Consider the following 16,117-nt stretch of genomic DNA (forward strand, 5'->3'; position numbering starts at 1 on the left):
GAGAGGACACCACCCACTAGGTGCATGGTTCATACTCCTGTGACTCGGCCAACGTTGTCTACCTCATACGTTGCAGGAAAGGATGCCCCAGAGCATGGTACATTGGCGAGACCATGCAGACGCTGCGACAACGGATGAACGGACACCGCGCAACAATCGCCAAACAGGAGGGTTCCCTCCCAGTCAGGGAACACTTCAGCAGTCATGGACATTCATCCACCGACCTTCGGGTAAGCGTACTCCAAGGCGGCCTTCGAGACACACGACAACGCAAAATCGTCGAGCAGAAATTGATAGCCAAGTTCCGCACCCATGAGGACGGCCTCAACCGGGATCTTGGGTTCATGTCACGCTACACGTTACCCCACCAGCGAACAAATGTTATCTGTTTTTAATATAACGGGTCAGTTGCTGTCTTTTCTATGTTTCTACCTCTCTATCTCTGTTTTTTTTTGTTTGTTGTTTTTTTTGGTGATTTGTATATTCTGTGAGACCTGGCAGGTAACACCTGTCTGTCTGCACACTGATTGCCTTGGCAACGGGCAGTTGAAAAAACTGTCTGTAATCACCAAGCATTGTTCTGTGAATTATAAATGCGATTTCATTTCGAGGATTTCATTTCGACATCGTTCACCTGAGGAAGGAGGAAGCCTCCGAAAGCTTGTGAATTTAAAATAAAATTGCTGGACTATAACTTGGTGTTGTAAAATTGTTTACAATTGTCAACCCCAGTCCATCACCGGCATCTCCACATCTTGAATTGAATAGAATGGAGAAACCTTGCATTTATACAGTGCCTTTCTTTTCTTCACTATGTCCCAAAGTGCTTCACAGTCAATGAATTAGAATCGTAGAATCATACAGCACGGAAGGAGGCCATTCGGTTCACCGTGCCTGTGCCAGCTCTTTGAAAGAGCCATTCAATTAGTCTCACTGCCCTGCTCTTTCCCCATAGCCCCGTGAATTTTTCCTTCAAATTACTTTTGAAGTGCAATCACCGCTGGTTTTGTAATCAGCCAATTTGTCTTCAATAAGCTTCCACAAACAGCAACAAGATGAATGACTGGTTAATATGTTGTGGTCGTATTGGTTGAGTGATGAATCCTTGCTCGGACACTGGGAGAACTCTTTGCTTTTATGTCCATCTGAATAAATTAACTTTGATTGTTTAAACATTCTACCCGTGATCTGACTTTGTTAAAATACATGGGACTTAATTTTTTCAGTAGCTGAGCTGTTACAGCATCATTCTTTCACGCAGTTGATGGATTAATCACAATTACAGTGGGTACTTATTCATCTATTCATTTAATTGAATGCACAGCAAAGTGAAAAACATTCATTTGTTTCTCTTCTCTCTGAACCTTCTGGGCATGTTTTTGTTTTTGCAATTTAAAATATGACAGTCGGAATCACAGTTCGTGGTCCTGTCATGTTAATAGGCCAAGAGTGAAGGAGGTTTTAAAATGTAAAAGTTAAAAGTAATTATGCTCCAGAACCTCATGGTTTTTCTATAACAAACGAGGATGTTTAAAGCAAAGGTTGTGGGGGGGGGGGGGGGTGGGGAGGTTTGGGGGGCTGGGGTGGTGGTCAGTGATTTTGTTTTGGAAGCTTCTGAATTAAAAACATTTGACAGCTCAGCACTACTCTTCCCATCCCTGACTGATTGGGCAAGATTTGAAATGCTTCATAGACTCTACAGGAACAGGAGGAGGCCATTCAGCCCCTCGAGCCTGCTCTGCCATTCAATTAGATCAAGGCTGATCTGCATCTCAACTCCACTTTCCCCGCCTTTGCTCTGTGCGCCTTGATCCCCTTACCTAACAAAAATCTATCGATCTCAGTCTTGGAATCTCCAATTGTCCCCCAGCATCCACAGTCTTCTGAAGGAGGGAGTTCCAAATTTCTTCTACCCTTTGTGTGAAAAAGTGCTTCCTGATTTTGCTCCTGAATGGCCTAGCTCTAATTTTAAGATTATGTCCCCTGGTTCTTGATAATCTCCCACCAGAGTAAATAGTTTCTCTGCATCTAACTTATCAAATCCTTCTAACATTTTAAACACCTCAATCAGATCACCCCTCAATCTCCTATACTCAAGGGAATACAAGCCAAGTTTATGCAACCTATCCTCATTATTTAACCCTCTAAGCCCCAGTATCATTCTGGTGAATCTGCGCTGTACCCCCTCCAAGGCCAATGTATCCTTCCTGAAGTGCGGGGCCCACAACTGAACGTAGTACTCCAGATGGGGTCTGACCAAGGATCTATACAACTGAAGCGTAAATTCCTACCTTTTATATACCTTGACCACACCGACTGCAGCGGTTCAAGAAAGTGGCTCACCACCACCTTCTCAAGGGCAATTGGGGATGGGCAATAAATGCTGGCCTTGCCAGCGACACTCATCCCATGAACGCATTAAAAAAAAATTCCAGCCCGCTATAAATAAAGGCCCACATTCCATTAGCCTTTTTGATTGCTTTTTGTACCTGTCTACTGGCTTTTAGTGATTTATGTACTTGGACTCCCAAATCCATTTGCTTTTCTACAGTCCCTAATTTCTCGCCATTTAGAAAATACTCCGATTTATCTTTCCTGGGTCCAAAGTGGATGATCTCACATGTGCCCAGATGGAACGCCATTTGCCATTGTTTTGCCAACTTACTTAGAGTCACTCTAAGGACATTGTCCAACTCTTTCACAGAACATAATCCTTATTAGATGAAAATCCTTACGTTAATTGTCATGTCCTGAAATCTCTCGGTGGGATAGCCATGTTCTCTTCTTCTCTCCTGAAGGAGTTGACTTTTTGCTGGCGTACTGTTTCATGATTCCAGTCATTATCTGGTAGGTCATTTTTCATGTGTGAACCTTGACAATGAGTCAGGCTACTATTCAACCATAGGAGTCATCCCCACTGATCCTGTCCTCACCCAACATCCACATGTGCACCTTCAGCAGGGATTACTGGATAATGATCAGCAGTGGGAACTCAGGCCACTCTTCTCCTCCTGAACTCAGGGTTCTGAGGTCAATTGTAATGATGCCCTGGTTAAGATCAGTTAATTGAGAACAGAACCGGGGATTGAACCCGGCTGTATGGCTAAGCTACTCACGAGATAAACTTGCAATGTGAAAACAGATTTAAGGACGATCATTTGACACAGTTGAAAAGTAAGATAAGACCAATTTCCTCTCATTCTTAAGCACTGAGTTTCAACTTTAGCTGCGCTGCCCTGCAGAGATGTCAAGTTGAGATGAGGAAGAGGGAAGAATGGAGGGACCATCACCCCTGGGCTGCTCTTGCTCTTGAGCTATTTATGCAGCTCCAGTTTCTCAGCAGCAATTGGAGCAGGTCAATCACTTGCCCTTTTGGTCTTGGACATTGCATTGCTCAGGGGACTTAATTATAAAGTAGTAGAGGAGAAAAGTACTCAGAAAGGGGAAGTTTCAATCTCAAAGAAAATAGATCAACTGAACCAGGAACCGTATCGACCACCAAAGTTAATTAAAAAGTAATAGACTTGGTGCAACATTGGTTGGGAGGGAGGGAAGACAGAACTCAAACAGAAGATAGAAGAAATTGCTGATAATATCAGTGATAAACATTGCAACCACGATGTAACCTCTGCCTCTTCAGTGATGTTACAGGATGTATTTCCTTTTCCTCTGTGTTTGTTCCCAACCCCCAGCACTCAAGGATCAAGGCCCTGTCTGTTCATTTTGACATAACAAAGTGGTTTTGGGAAAGAGCATTTAGTATAAGTCAGCAACAATGTCGGGCGGGAGGTCCCTAAAATATCCATACTTTCAAAGGTTAAAATAAAACATTGAAATTTGTACAGTTAAACCTAAATTGCTTTATATAGATGCACGTTCTTTCTTTGCTTTGGATTTAATTTCTGACAGGGCAGGTTGATTTTTCCTTCTGATTTGACCCCCTCCTCAATGTTAAGTCTCAAGAATTAAAGACTACTGTCCCATGAAATCAGTCTGTTAAATTACACTGGTTATATTCACAAGTGCTATCCTCACTTTCAGATAGCCATCCTTAATGCTTTGTTACTGGGCGAGTGGTAGCAGAATCAAAGAAAGAACTAGCATTTATACTGTGCATTTCACATCCACAGGACATCCCAAAGTGCTTCACCGCCAATAGATTACTTTTGAAGCATAGTCACTGTTGTTATATAGGCAAACACGGCAACCAACTTGTGCACAGCAAAGCCCCACAAACAGCAATGAGATAAATGACCAGTTAATCTGTTTTGGGTTGTGTTGGTTGAAGGATAATCGTTGGCCAGGACACTGGGAGAACTCCATTGCACGTCTTTGAATAGTTTCTTGTATCTTTTCTATCCAACTGACCATTCAGATGGGGCCTCATTTTAATGTTTCATCCAAAAGATTGGACCTCTGACAATGCAGCACTCCCTCAGTACTGCACTGAAGTATCAGCCTAAATTATATGTTTAAGTCCTGGAGTGGAGCTTGAATACATAATCTTCTAACTCCAAGGCAAGAGTACTACCAACTGAGCCAAGCTGATTTGTGGTGATACAAGTAAAGGATGAGAGCAAGGAACCAGAAACTAAGAAATGGTGGTGGTGGTGGTGGTGGTGGTGGTGGTGTCAGAGCAGAGGCATTGGAGGAGGAAGAGGGAATGAGAGGCGGTGGATAGGATGAGGGGGACTGGATCAGAGGCATGGGCAGGAGCAAATCATCAATATGGCGGAGAGGGACCAGAGGTACAGGGACCAGAGGTACAGGGAAGCAACTGTAAATAAACAGAGACAAAGGAGATTTCAAATACATTTTAAAAAGCTACTTTGTGAAAGGAAGTAAACAGAGATAACCATTAAAAGAATCAAGAATAGACTCAAGAGCTAAAAAATTGGAAAGAACTTTTTTTTCAAAGAAACCCTCAATCTCCATGAGATGGTTAAGCTTTAAAGTGACTCCCAATGCCTCACTGCATCTTCCTAGTTCCAAACTGACATGTACCTGTTATACAAACATGATTCCTAATGGTCAATTTGCACTAACATACATGAAAAGGCAAATTGTGTCTTGCACAACAGCCAACCCTATGAGTTCTCACCTGTTTCAACATATCTGAGGGGAAATGAATGGGACACAGGGAATGTATAATGACAAGACTCTGGGAAATTAGCAAAGATTTGGGTGAACGTCACCAATTATCTGCATTTCACAAAACACTAGTCTTAACTGAAAAGGAGAAGTCCGCATATTTCAACATGTGTGCAACATATTACTCCGAAAATCATAGTGAGGTTGGAAGTGGTGGCAAAATTCACCAGTGGCTGCCCCACAGTGTTGGTAAAAGAGATGGTGACCTGTTCACCAGGATAGGTAAAGATGAGGGATCTCTGCCTTCTTGGTGTCACACACAAAAACACAAAAAATCAGGGGCAGGAAGCTCCCACCTATAACAGGCAGGAGCTTCATATGGATATAAAAATGTGGACAGGGAAATCTTGAGTGCCATTTCCTTACTTTTGTGTGTGCAGGATGTCAATGTTAAGTGGATGTCCAGGGTTGGTTGATTAATGGTAAGTTAATGGAAGTTCACTTAAAGAGCACAGTAATGTTAAGGTAAGTGTATTTCAGCCATTTCTTGATTGCGTTCCTTCTGCTGGCACTTTTTGCCAATTGTTCTGCTGCATCTTTTCTTTGCCACCAGTACCAATGGGTTTCCCACTGAGAATTCCTAGGCTTTTCTCGAGGAAGAAGAGGAGGGCCAGCAAAGGAATCCAGGCCATTCAGGCTGCCTGTGCCCACTCGATGGTACCCGCACATTCACATCTACAGATTGGTGTGTGCATTTACCTTCCTTTGTCGGAGGATTAATGTGTGCTGATGCTCCTCTTCCCAAAGGAAGCTGGGACTGCAGACCCAAAGGGGTATAAATTCGTCTTGTGCGAGAGAGCAGAAAAGGGACGGCAATGAATCGGCAGCAAGAGATTTCAGTGAGCATACTGGCTCACTCAGCATTGGGAGCAGCTCATCATCTGATTTCATAAACGCTGATCCTGCCATCCAACTCTTCAGTAAACATTGCCGTTTCTCCACTTTATCCTTTCGTTTACAACTTTATCACGGAAATTACGCTGTCCATGTAGGTACTTCAGGCGCACACTTGGGAAATCAGCTGAGAGAACTCGGGGCGATGTCAAGAAGAGCTACCGTCAGTCATGGCTGTACTGCCGCATTAGGTTGTGCAAAAGGAGCCAGAAGTGTGATTTTCCCAATTTCATCCTCAGCTGCCCATGATTTTCAATGAAGTTTCCTGTGACAAATCACTGTCCTTTAGCATAGCGCTACTCAAACCACAACTGAAGTTAGCTGTAGCTTCAGTGATGTGGTTTTAAAACAATATTTCCACATCCAAGTTCAGGTGAGGACGTATTGTTTGATGGAAGCCATTTGCTAAGGCCTGGTCAGAACACCTTTGCAGCTCTGAGTTAAATCAGATTCCCAAGGAAATGGGTGTGCGTTGAGTCAAAATAACCTGCAACAAACTAAATGTTGAGAAAACGTTGGCCGTCTGAATGTGAAGTCATCCACAACCAAAACACTGGAATTTGTACATGTTCTGGGAATTGATGGATTCATAGAGACACACGTCACTGAAAAGTACTGCAAACTGTTTGATAGACGACTCTTATGTTATGAACAGTTACAAAGTACTTTGGCAGCTCAAATTGGCATCTGATCAAAACACTTCAAAAAGAAGCTGCGCATGTTCCAAGAAGCACAAAAACATTAAATGGTTAGCCTTGTACATCAAGCGAGGAGAGCCAAGGCAGCCTATAAGATTCGAAAAACCGGGGCTTCTTTCACTGGAACAGAGAAGGTTATGGTGTGGGGGGTGGGGGGGAATCTATTGGACTTTGAAGAATTGGCAACAAGGGAGTGTAGATGGAGGATTAGCACTCGAAAAACGCAGGGCAAAGTTAGAAGAAATGTTCTCATGCAAAGCGTTATTGGAAACATAGAATGCTTTCCCCTAGGTTACTGTTGAGGCTGTGACTACAACTTTATTTAAAAGGAAATTGGAAAAATCAGGAATGTAAAAAGGTGCGGGGAAAGAGCAGGAAAAGAGTAGTTAGCTCCAGTTGAAGAGCTAGTACTGGTACAGGTGTGAGAGGCTGAATGGCCTCCTTTTGTGCTGTAATTTCTATGATTCCCAGTCAACATCGAGTTACATCGAAACTACAGCACAGAAACAGGTCATTCGGTTCAACTGGTCTATGCCGGCGTTTATGCTCCACATGAGCTTCCTCCCTCCCTACTTCATCTAACCCTAGCAGCATATCCTTCTATTCCTTTCTCCCTCATGTGTTTATCTAGCTCCCTCTTAAATGCAGCTATGCTATTTGCCTCAACTACTCCATGTGGTAGCGAGTTCCACATTCTTACCACTCTTTGGGTAAAGAAGTTTCTCCTGAATTCCCTATTGGATTTATTAGCGGCTATTTTATATTTATGACCTCTAGTTTTGGTCTCCCCCACAAGTGGAAGCATTTTCTCTCTGTCCAGCCTATCAAACCCTTTCATGATCTTAAAGCTCTATCCTATTCTGTAGAACTCAACTAGTTTCTGGGACAATCTTAGACAACTCAGTCAAGACCATGAAGAAGAGTGATAGTTGCATCCGACCCTGTGAGGGCTGGAACAACACTCCCACAGTAATTCGGTTCCACCGTGCACGCAAGATGCTGCTTACATGTTGGGGGAGGGGGGGGGTGGGGAGCAGAACAACCCAGCACGGCATGCCAATATAACATCGCAAGGCAGCACTGAATCATTGTTATGTGGTTGTGAACAGGCAGAGGCCAGGCCAACTGTTTTTGTAAGCTTGACGATACACAAGGCTGCTCTTCAGATGTTGAAGCGTTTTGTTTAAAGTGTCGCTGTTTACATCTGCAGCTGAGTTTATTAGGGCCATCTGCGAGTAAAGGAAATGGTCTGACTGCCGCGGGGCACCTGACACCAGCCATTCTCTCAGCAGCTGTCCTCGTTCTGTTGATGGATAGAGCAGGCCTTGTTTAACCTTCAAATGGTTTCACCGTGGGAGTTGCGGAAGCAGAATAAATCTATATATCTCGGAGCACTGGTAACAATGAAGATTTGGAAAGTTAGGTTTGGAGAACCTCGGGGTCGATTTTAACCCCCAGTGCGCGGACCGAATGCAAGACACACTCGCTGGCCTACGTTTGAAGGCCTGGGGTGTTCTTTTTTTTGTATTCCTGGGCTTCATTATCGTGCCACCGGTCAGCTGCCCGCCCGAAACGGGCAGAAAGCGGCAGCTGGCCGCCGGGCGGGACAGGAAGTTCGGGCGGCTGGCGCCACAGGAAGGCTCGCTGGCAAGCAGGGAAGCTGCACAGGGAGGGGGTTTCGGGAGGGTCCCCCGGGTGGGAAGAGGGGGAGTCCCGTGAAAGGGAGGACCTCCTTGTGGAGCCCGGAGGAGCAAAACTGCACTACCCGGCCCCACAAAGGTACACTTAACTTGCAGGACATCTGCACCCCTCCAGTCAGCTGCCAACCTTCCACCTGGTGGGAAAGCTGTGATGGTCTCCCTGCTCAAGCCCCGGGTTAAAATACAATCAGGGGCTTATTGACTTATTAGGACCCTAATGTGCGTAAATTCATGAGGACCCCACCTTCTTTAGGCAGGAGCCTCAGCCGCCTGCAGACCCCCGTAAGTTGAGACCGCAGGTGGCAGCAAAGGGACGAATTCTGAGTGGGCAACTAACCTGCCTGGTTTCTGCCAGGCGGGTAGGGTTAAAATCGACCCTCTTGTCTGTGTTGTTTTGTTTTAATCTCTCGCCAATTTCCCTTTCCTCTGCTGAAGGAATCGGCTCCCCCGCTGGAGTTCTGTTCCACAGGCAGAGTTGCTCTCCCTTACCTTGTCCAAATGGCCGTTCTTCATGCATGAGGCTTGATCGTGTCAGTAGGCTGATCAGCTGTGGCAGGCGCCACAACCGCACCCGATCCTCTCCCCATCTGATGTCCGCACATTTCGAGGGGGGGGGGGGGGGTCACTGTATAGCGGGCAGAAGCAGAAACCTTGCCGGATCTTCCTCTCCTAACGTAGGGAGACCCCAGCCTGTGCCACTAGGTTTAGAGGGTGCTAAAGTTCAGCACAAACTGGGGATTGAACCTGGGCTCTTCCTTGTCTGCACAGCACAGAGACAGAAACCAGGAATTTCCCAAATGGGCGGAAAGTTGCAGGCCGTGGGAAGAGGAAAATCTCTGCCAGAGACGTTAGCAATGAGCAATGGTAGGAAACTGCCATTGATTGGATCAATAGGTCAGGAATTCCACTTTTCTCTGTGGCTGGATATTGCTTGACAACAACCAAAGAAGGAGACATTTGGAGGGGTCAAAGAGCTGGGTTTTAATATATATATAAAACAAGAAGGTATCAGCTGTGGCTCATTGAGTAGCACTCTTGCCTCTAGAGTTAGAAAGTTGTGGGTTCAATTCCTTGCCCCAGAAGTTAGACCATAAAATTTACACTAACACTCCAGTATGGTACATTGTTAGAGGTGCTGTTGCTCAGATGAGATATTAAACCAAAGCCCTCTCAGATGGACATAAAACATCCTGGGGCACTATTTTGAAGAGGAAGGGAGATCTCCCCAAAGTCGTGACCAATATTTATACTGTACTAACATCACTGAAAACACAGATTATCCAGTCATTATCACATTGCTGTTTGTGAGAACTTGCTGAGTGCAAATTGGCTGCTGCGTTTCCAACATTGCAACGGAGACCACGCTTCAATAATACTTCATTGGCTGTAAAGCGCTTTGGGACGTCCTGAGGTCGTGAGAGGCGCTAGATAAATGCAAGTCTTTCGTTCTTTTTTTTTTCAAATCCAGCCCAGGCTGGTGAGATGAATATCTCCTCTGACTGCCACCTGTAAGGGTCCTATGTGAAATGAGTTTGGCCAGTCTCACTCCATTTCCTAGTGGGCATGGGCCTACTGCACAAACCTGTCCCTAATTTGACACCAATTGGCAACAGGATGTTGGGAAATGAAGAAAAAGAACTATCACACGGGTGCAGCAGGGGGCGTTCTTCTGAAGTTGGGGCTGATGCATGTTGGTACAGCAGGGAGTAGGGTTGCCAACATACGAATGTAAGAAATTGATGGGCAGGAAAAGGTCCGCTGGTCCATCAAGCCTGCCCCACATTCCTGATGGCCAGAGCATCATGACTAAATACTTCCTCCCTTCCTCCCTTCATCACCCCCACAGCCAAGTAATCTCATGGGAGAGGCAGGGTTGTACTGGAGTGTCCAGGAATTGAAAATTAATCTCCAGGACACTGCTGGGAGCAAAACCCAGGAGAAAAATCACAGAGGCATGAAAAAAAAATCTCTTTCAACACTTTTGCTTATTAGATATAAAAAGGGTTGGAGTTGGGAAAGAACGGGATGTTTGACTGACAGTCAAGAATCATCCAAACAGGTCATGAAGAGACTATCCGCTTTCCAACTGGTGTGGGAGGGTGGTGCGTGGGGGAGGGGCAGTTGGAGGGAGGCGGTCATGTGATGAAACCTTCAGGAATACATCCAGCCAGAGTTGGCAACCCGAGAATGGAGGAAGCTTTACTCTGTCTCCAGGCCTGCTGCATCTAGCCTGGAAGTGCTTGATGCTGACACTGGGTGCCTGAAATGGGAGGAATTCCATTGCTCAGCATTAACACCTTGATGCGCATAAAATGTCTGCTAGGGAAAAAATAATCTCAAAGCCCCATCACAGTACAGTAGCCAGTGAAACTGTACAGTATTGAACAACATGAAAAAACTGAGAACTAATATTCTCCCTTTGATTTTAAATTTACTGTCAAAAAAAATCAGAACAGGTGCAGACATATAAAGAAAGAAGAAAGAATTTGGATTTATATGGCGCCTTTCATGACATAATGTCCCATGAAGCCAATTAAGTATTTTTTGAAGTGTAGTCACTGTTGTAATGAAGGAAAAGGCAGGAATAGCACTTCTGGTGATGGTACAGCACAGAGAAGACGACCATTCAGCCCATCATGCTGGCCCTGGCTCTTTGAAAGAGCTATCCAATTAGTCCCACTCCCCTGCTCTTTCCCCATAGCCTTGCAATTTTTTCCCCTTCAAGTACATATCCAATTCTCCCCTTTTGAAAATTACTATTGAATCTGCTTCCACCACCCTTTCAAGGCAGTGCATTTTAGATCATAACAATTTGCTGCGTAAAAAAAATTCTCCTCATCTCCCTTCAGGTCTTTTGACAATTATCTTTAATCTGTGTCCTTTGGTTTCCGACCCATCCGCCAGTGGAAACAGTTTCCCCATATCTACTTCATCAAAACCCCTCATAATTTTGAACACTTCTATTAAATCTCCCCTGGTCTATGAAGAACAATCCCAGCTTCTCTAGATATGTTGTTTGTTACTCACTTAATTTTGAATGAGGACATAGTTAGCCATCCTTAGCAGTGAAGTTTAAATCAGTACTACCGGAACTGCCCTAATCTATATATTTTAAAAATCCTGCATATGATATGCCTGTCTACAAACCTTACTTCCTGATGCCATGCTGTGTGGTCACTTTTTTCTGTCAACATTTACCATTGTAAATTGCTATGTCAATACTTCCCATTCTATTTTGTTATGTCAACTGTCACAATGTAGTTGCAGGATCTGATCACTTGGTGGCTCTGTGGATGGAGTTTCTGTAAACAAATCTTACATTCACCCACTGAACGTAGGCAATGACATGGGCAATTTACTAGTATATTCTATTTATATTACTAATTTTAAATTGTTTCTGTTGCACATAAATTACAAGATAGAGTCAGATGAAGAAGGCCCTCCAGCCCATTTAATCTCATTTGATCTCATCCTTACCATCCCTACCGTCTTATATATCTGTATGCAGAGTACAGCATGGAAGGTGACATGACACATCATGAGTAAAGATAATCAATGTGAATGAAGTGGAATTTATAAAAGCAGAATAGACACTGTGTCGCTTTTCATTCTGTGTTCATTTTACACAACATGTATACAACTGACACAAACCAGAAGTGTTCATTGCTTATGAATTATCAATAAGAACACACAGACTTGAAAGAACAGGAAAAATGTATTTGGTTCAATTCGCTCATCCTTTTTTTGTTTACTTCTATCCCTACCTAGCTGCCTTTTAATCATATCCCTCAATCCTTCCTCTCTCCAGAAATGCATCGAGTTGCATCTTGAGCCATACAACTTAAAGGAGTGGCTGACTCCACCCAACCCAGGTTGACATCTGTGGCAGACTTGAGTTCATAACAGAGAGATTAGGAGGGGCGACCAAAAGCTTGGTCGAAGAGATTAGTTTTGAGGATGTTTTTAAAGGAGAGTGAGGTGGAGAAGCAGAGGGGTTTAGGGAGGGAATTCCAGAGTATTGGGTATCTGAAGTACTCAGTATTAAGAGCACTATGCATCCCAATTACCTTTCCACCTTAATCAAATGTTTGAATTACAAATAATAACATTTGATTAAGGTGGAAAGTTAATTGGGATACACTAATAAGGATCACTTTGAATTCCAAATAATAAGTGATCCTGATTAGTGGTTTGCAAAGTCAAGAAAACTCTCGGAAAAGTGTCAAACTAGTGCCTCATGCATTATTGTACAGGCAGATATCTGTGTCTAGAGCAGCTGCACTTTTCCTAGACTGCAGATGTTAACCACATGAGGTATGCTTACTGAACGGCTAAAACAAACTATGACCTGGTGTATACAGGTTACAGACAAGTTGTGCTCATTCAGTGCCAGTCAAATGTTGACAGACTGATGTTGCGCTGGGTTGTATTTAACAATCGCAGCAGGATTCTCACAAACACAGAAGATTTATCTCATCTTCACAGCTTTTAAACTGCAGCCAGTGAAGAGAAGAAGTGATTTATAAACAGTGTGCATACCTCATGGTTACTAGAGTGACATGATATTTATACAAATGGAGCTAATCCTTTAACATCCAGCCGAGCCGGCAAGTTATATAAATAGAGTACGTGTTATCCTGAGTAGTGTGTTGCCACCCAACTGTGCACTCTCCACTCTCACCACTTCCTCTCAAGTCCTTCCAATATTGGGCCATAATTTGCAATGGCAGGGTATCTAACACCGCCTGCCGTTAGTTAGACTTGCCCTAGCCGGTTTAGGTTTTTAAATTTTTTTTGCGTTGCAAGTTGCTGAAAGTGCGAGCTGATAACGTCGCAGCGAGGGAGACAGGGCATCTGGGACCCGAGTGAACAACTGTGAACCTCCTTTAGCAATCCGATTGAAGGATTGTGAAATAAACAGCACAAGGACTGAGAAGGAAGTGTAAATTAGAGTGGGTGGATTCAATGTCAAATCAGGTACTGAGGGAGAAATAAAGAGAGGGAAAGATTGGATTAAGAGAAAGAGGAAAAAAAGGAGACAGAAAGGAAAAGTAAAAAAAATAAATTAAAAATTTTACATTTTTTAAAATCTCGAACAACAATTAAAACCTGAAGGAATGAGACTCCACGCTTGTAATAGTTAATTTTCAGTGTCAGAGAGGTTGACTGGCGGTAATTAACACTTATCACGTTGTTAAAAGGGTTCTTAGACTGGAATGGACAGTTTCCAATCCAGCTATAGCTCAGAGGCCGCCCCAGTCAAAGTCACCAACGTCCTGTGTGACTGCAACTGTGACTCATTGTAACTTCTCATCCTCTTTGACTTCTTTGCTGCCTTCGACACTTTACCGCTCCACTCTGCTGAGCTGCCTCTCAACCGTGGGTCCACTCTTGTGTCACTGCTCTCTCCCTTCGAGTGCATCAACCTCCCTGGCTAAGCACTCAAGCTGAATCTGATGGTTCACAGCCTCTGAGTTCTGTATGACCCTAAGCTGAGCTTTTTACCCCCATATCTGTTTTGTTGTTTCCTTTCCTGCCTTGTAAAACACTCTGACGAGCTCTACACAAATGTAAATTGTTGTTGTGAAAGGCATCTTTATGGACTCTGATGTGCCAACTGAATTGTGAATGGAATAGATTGAGATGCCAGTGTGAGTTGAGACAGTTTGAATCATGTTAATTGTATGTATATCAATTAGTATTAATTGTATTCAGGTGGTGCATATCAATTGGGCACTCTCTTGTATCCATTTATAAGTGAGCTGATCTCGGGTGTGAGATGGGTATAATGAGGATGTCTATAAATAAAGATGGGGAAACAACATAAGACCAGGCTGTAGTATTCTAACTGTCACCACCTGATCATCCAGTTTATTATAAGTCACAATGCTTGTGTGTTAGCTGTGATGTCCAAAGACTGCAGGGAAGTTATGGGAGGTGAAAGCAGCCTTGTAGGTGTTTAAATTGTAGTGAGTTCATGTAGGGAAGGTGTTGACAAAGGACAAGGATCAAGATCATAGCTGCTGATAAGCAGAGATGTGTTGTCAAAGTGGTTACCCAATCTGTCTCCCAATACAGAGAAAATGGCAGGGTAATTATAGTGTACTGGATTAGAATAAATATGTGTAAGTTGGCATTGCACATGGAGAGACTGTCTGGGGTCCCAGACAATGTGGGAAGAAACAAGCAAATGGTTGGGCACTGCATCTGCTGTAGTTGCATAGGGGAAGTGTCTTGGCTGCTTCTCCACGGGCTAGAGGAATCCAAGAGTGAGCAAATGTGTTGCAGAGGGATCGGTCCCTTTGGAAAGCTGAGAGGGGAGGCAATGATGTGCTTAGTTGTAGGATCACACTGCGGGTGACAGAAATGGTGGGAGATGATCCGATGGAAAGTTAGCAGAACACAGACTCTCATTCCCTCCCTTAAACCCCCCCCCCTCTCCTTTTTAAGTTGCTCCTTAAAACCTAACTCTTTGACCAAGCTTTTGGTCACCTGTCTCTGATCTGTGGTGAACTAATTGGTTGCTGCGCTTGATTGCAATTCAGTGGTCCCTGCTGGAAAGTGCATCTGCATGCATGTTGGGTGAGGGCAGGTTTAGGCTCAACTGTGCGATGTTTATGATAACTCTCACTGTCGTGGTTTTGTTTTATTTCACTCGACTTCTCCCAGTTGTTGCCCTTTTAAATTTTACTTCTGTCTGGTGCTGCTTTTTAAACTTTTGTCAAAACCCTTCTAGGGTCAGTTAGTAACCTCTGGATCAGAAGGTTTGGGGGGTGGGGGTTGAGCCCATACCAGAATCTAAACGTGCATTAAAACTGAGGGATCTGTTTGGATGGTTCAGATGGATGTTAAGGATTCTGTTTGAAGAGCAGGGAACTCTTCCAGGATTCTCACCAACATTCCTCCCTCAAACAATACCACAAAAACAGATTAACTGATCACTCGTCTCATTATTAGCTTGTGGGATGTTGCTGGCACAGAATGACTGCACTTCAAAGTGACTCATTGTGCCAATAGCTTTCAAACATTTTGATGTGGTAAAATGCTACATAAGTTAGGGAATTCTTTTGTGGTTGAGAAACTAAATCGCAGGCCCTATTACAATCTTTCTACGTATCGCTCTACAATTTCGCAGCAGCTGCAATCTTCACTAGCGCTGTACAATGGATGCCAAGAGAGTAACACCTGCCTTTGGCAAAGGTTGATGTTTGCTTTGAGGAAATAATCCGCTCATTGATGAGATGGCAAAAGAGAAATGCTGGAAATCTGAAATTAAAGACAGAAAACACTGGAAATGTACAATGGTCAGCTAGCATCGAGAGAGAAAAATCTGATGATTGGTACCACTGGTATTGGAAATCTGGAACTTTCTCCCTCTAAAAGCTGTTGAGGCTGGGGGTCAATTGAAAATTTCAAAACTGAGATTGATAGATTTTTGTTAGGCGAGGGTGTTAAGGGATATGGAACCAAGGCGGGTAAATGGAGTTGAAGTACAGGTCAGCCATGATCTAATTCTATGGCGGAATAGCCTCGAGGGGCTGAATGGTCTATTCCTATGATCCTATGTTCAGATTAGCCCACCTTTTTGCTTCGAGATGCTGACCGAGTTGCTGTTTTTATTTCAGTTATTGGTTCATTTATGGAGCTACTAGCAGATCTCCTGTGGTGTTGCCC

Source organism: Heptranchias perlo, chromosome 7 (genome assembly GCF_035084215.1).
Source record: "Heptranchias perlo isolate sHepPer1 chromosome 7, sHepPer1.hap1, whole genome shotgun sequence".
Classification (NCBI taxonomy): Eukaryota; Metazoa; Chordata; class Chondrichthyes; order Hexanchiformes; family Hexanchidae; genus Heptranchias; species Heptranchias perlo.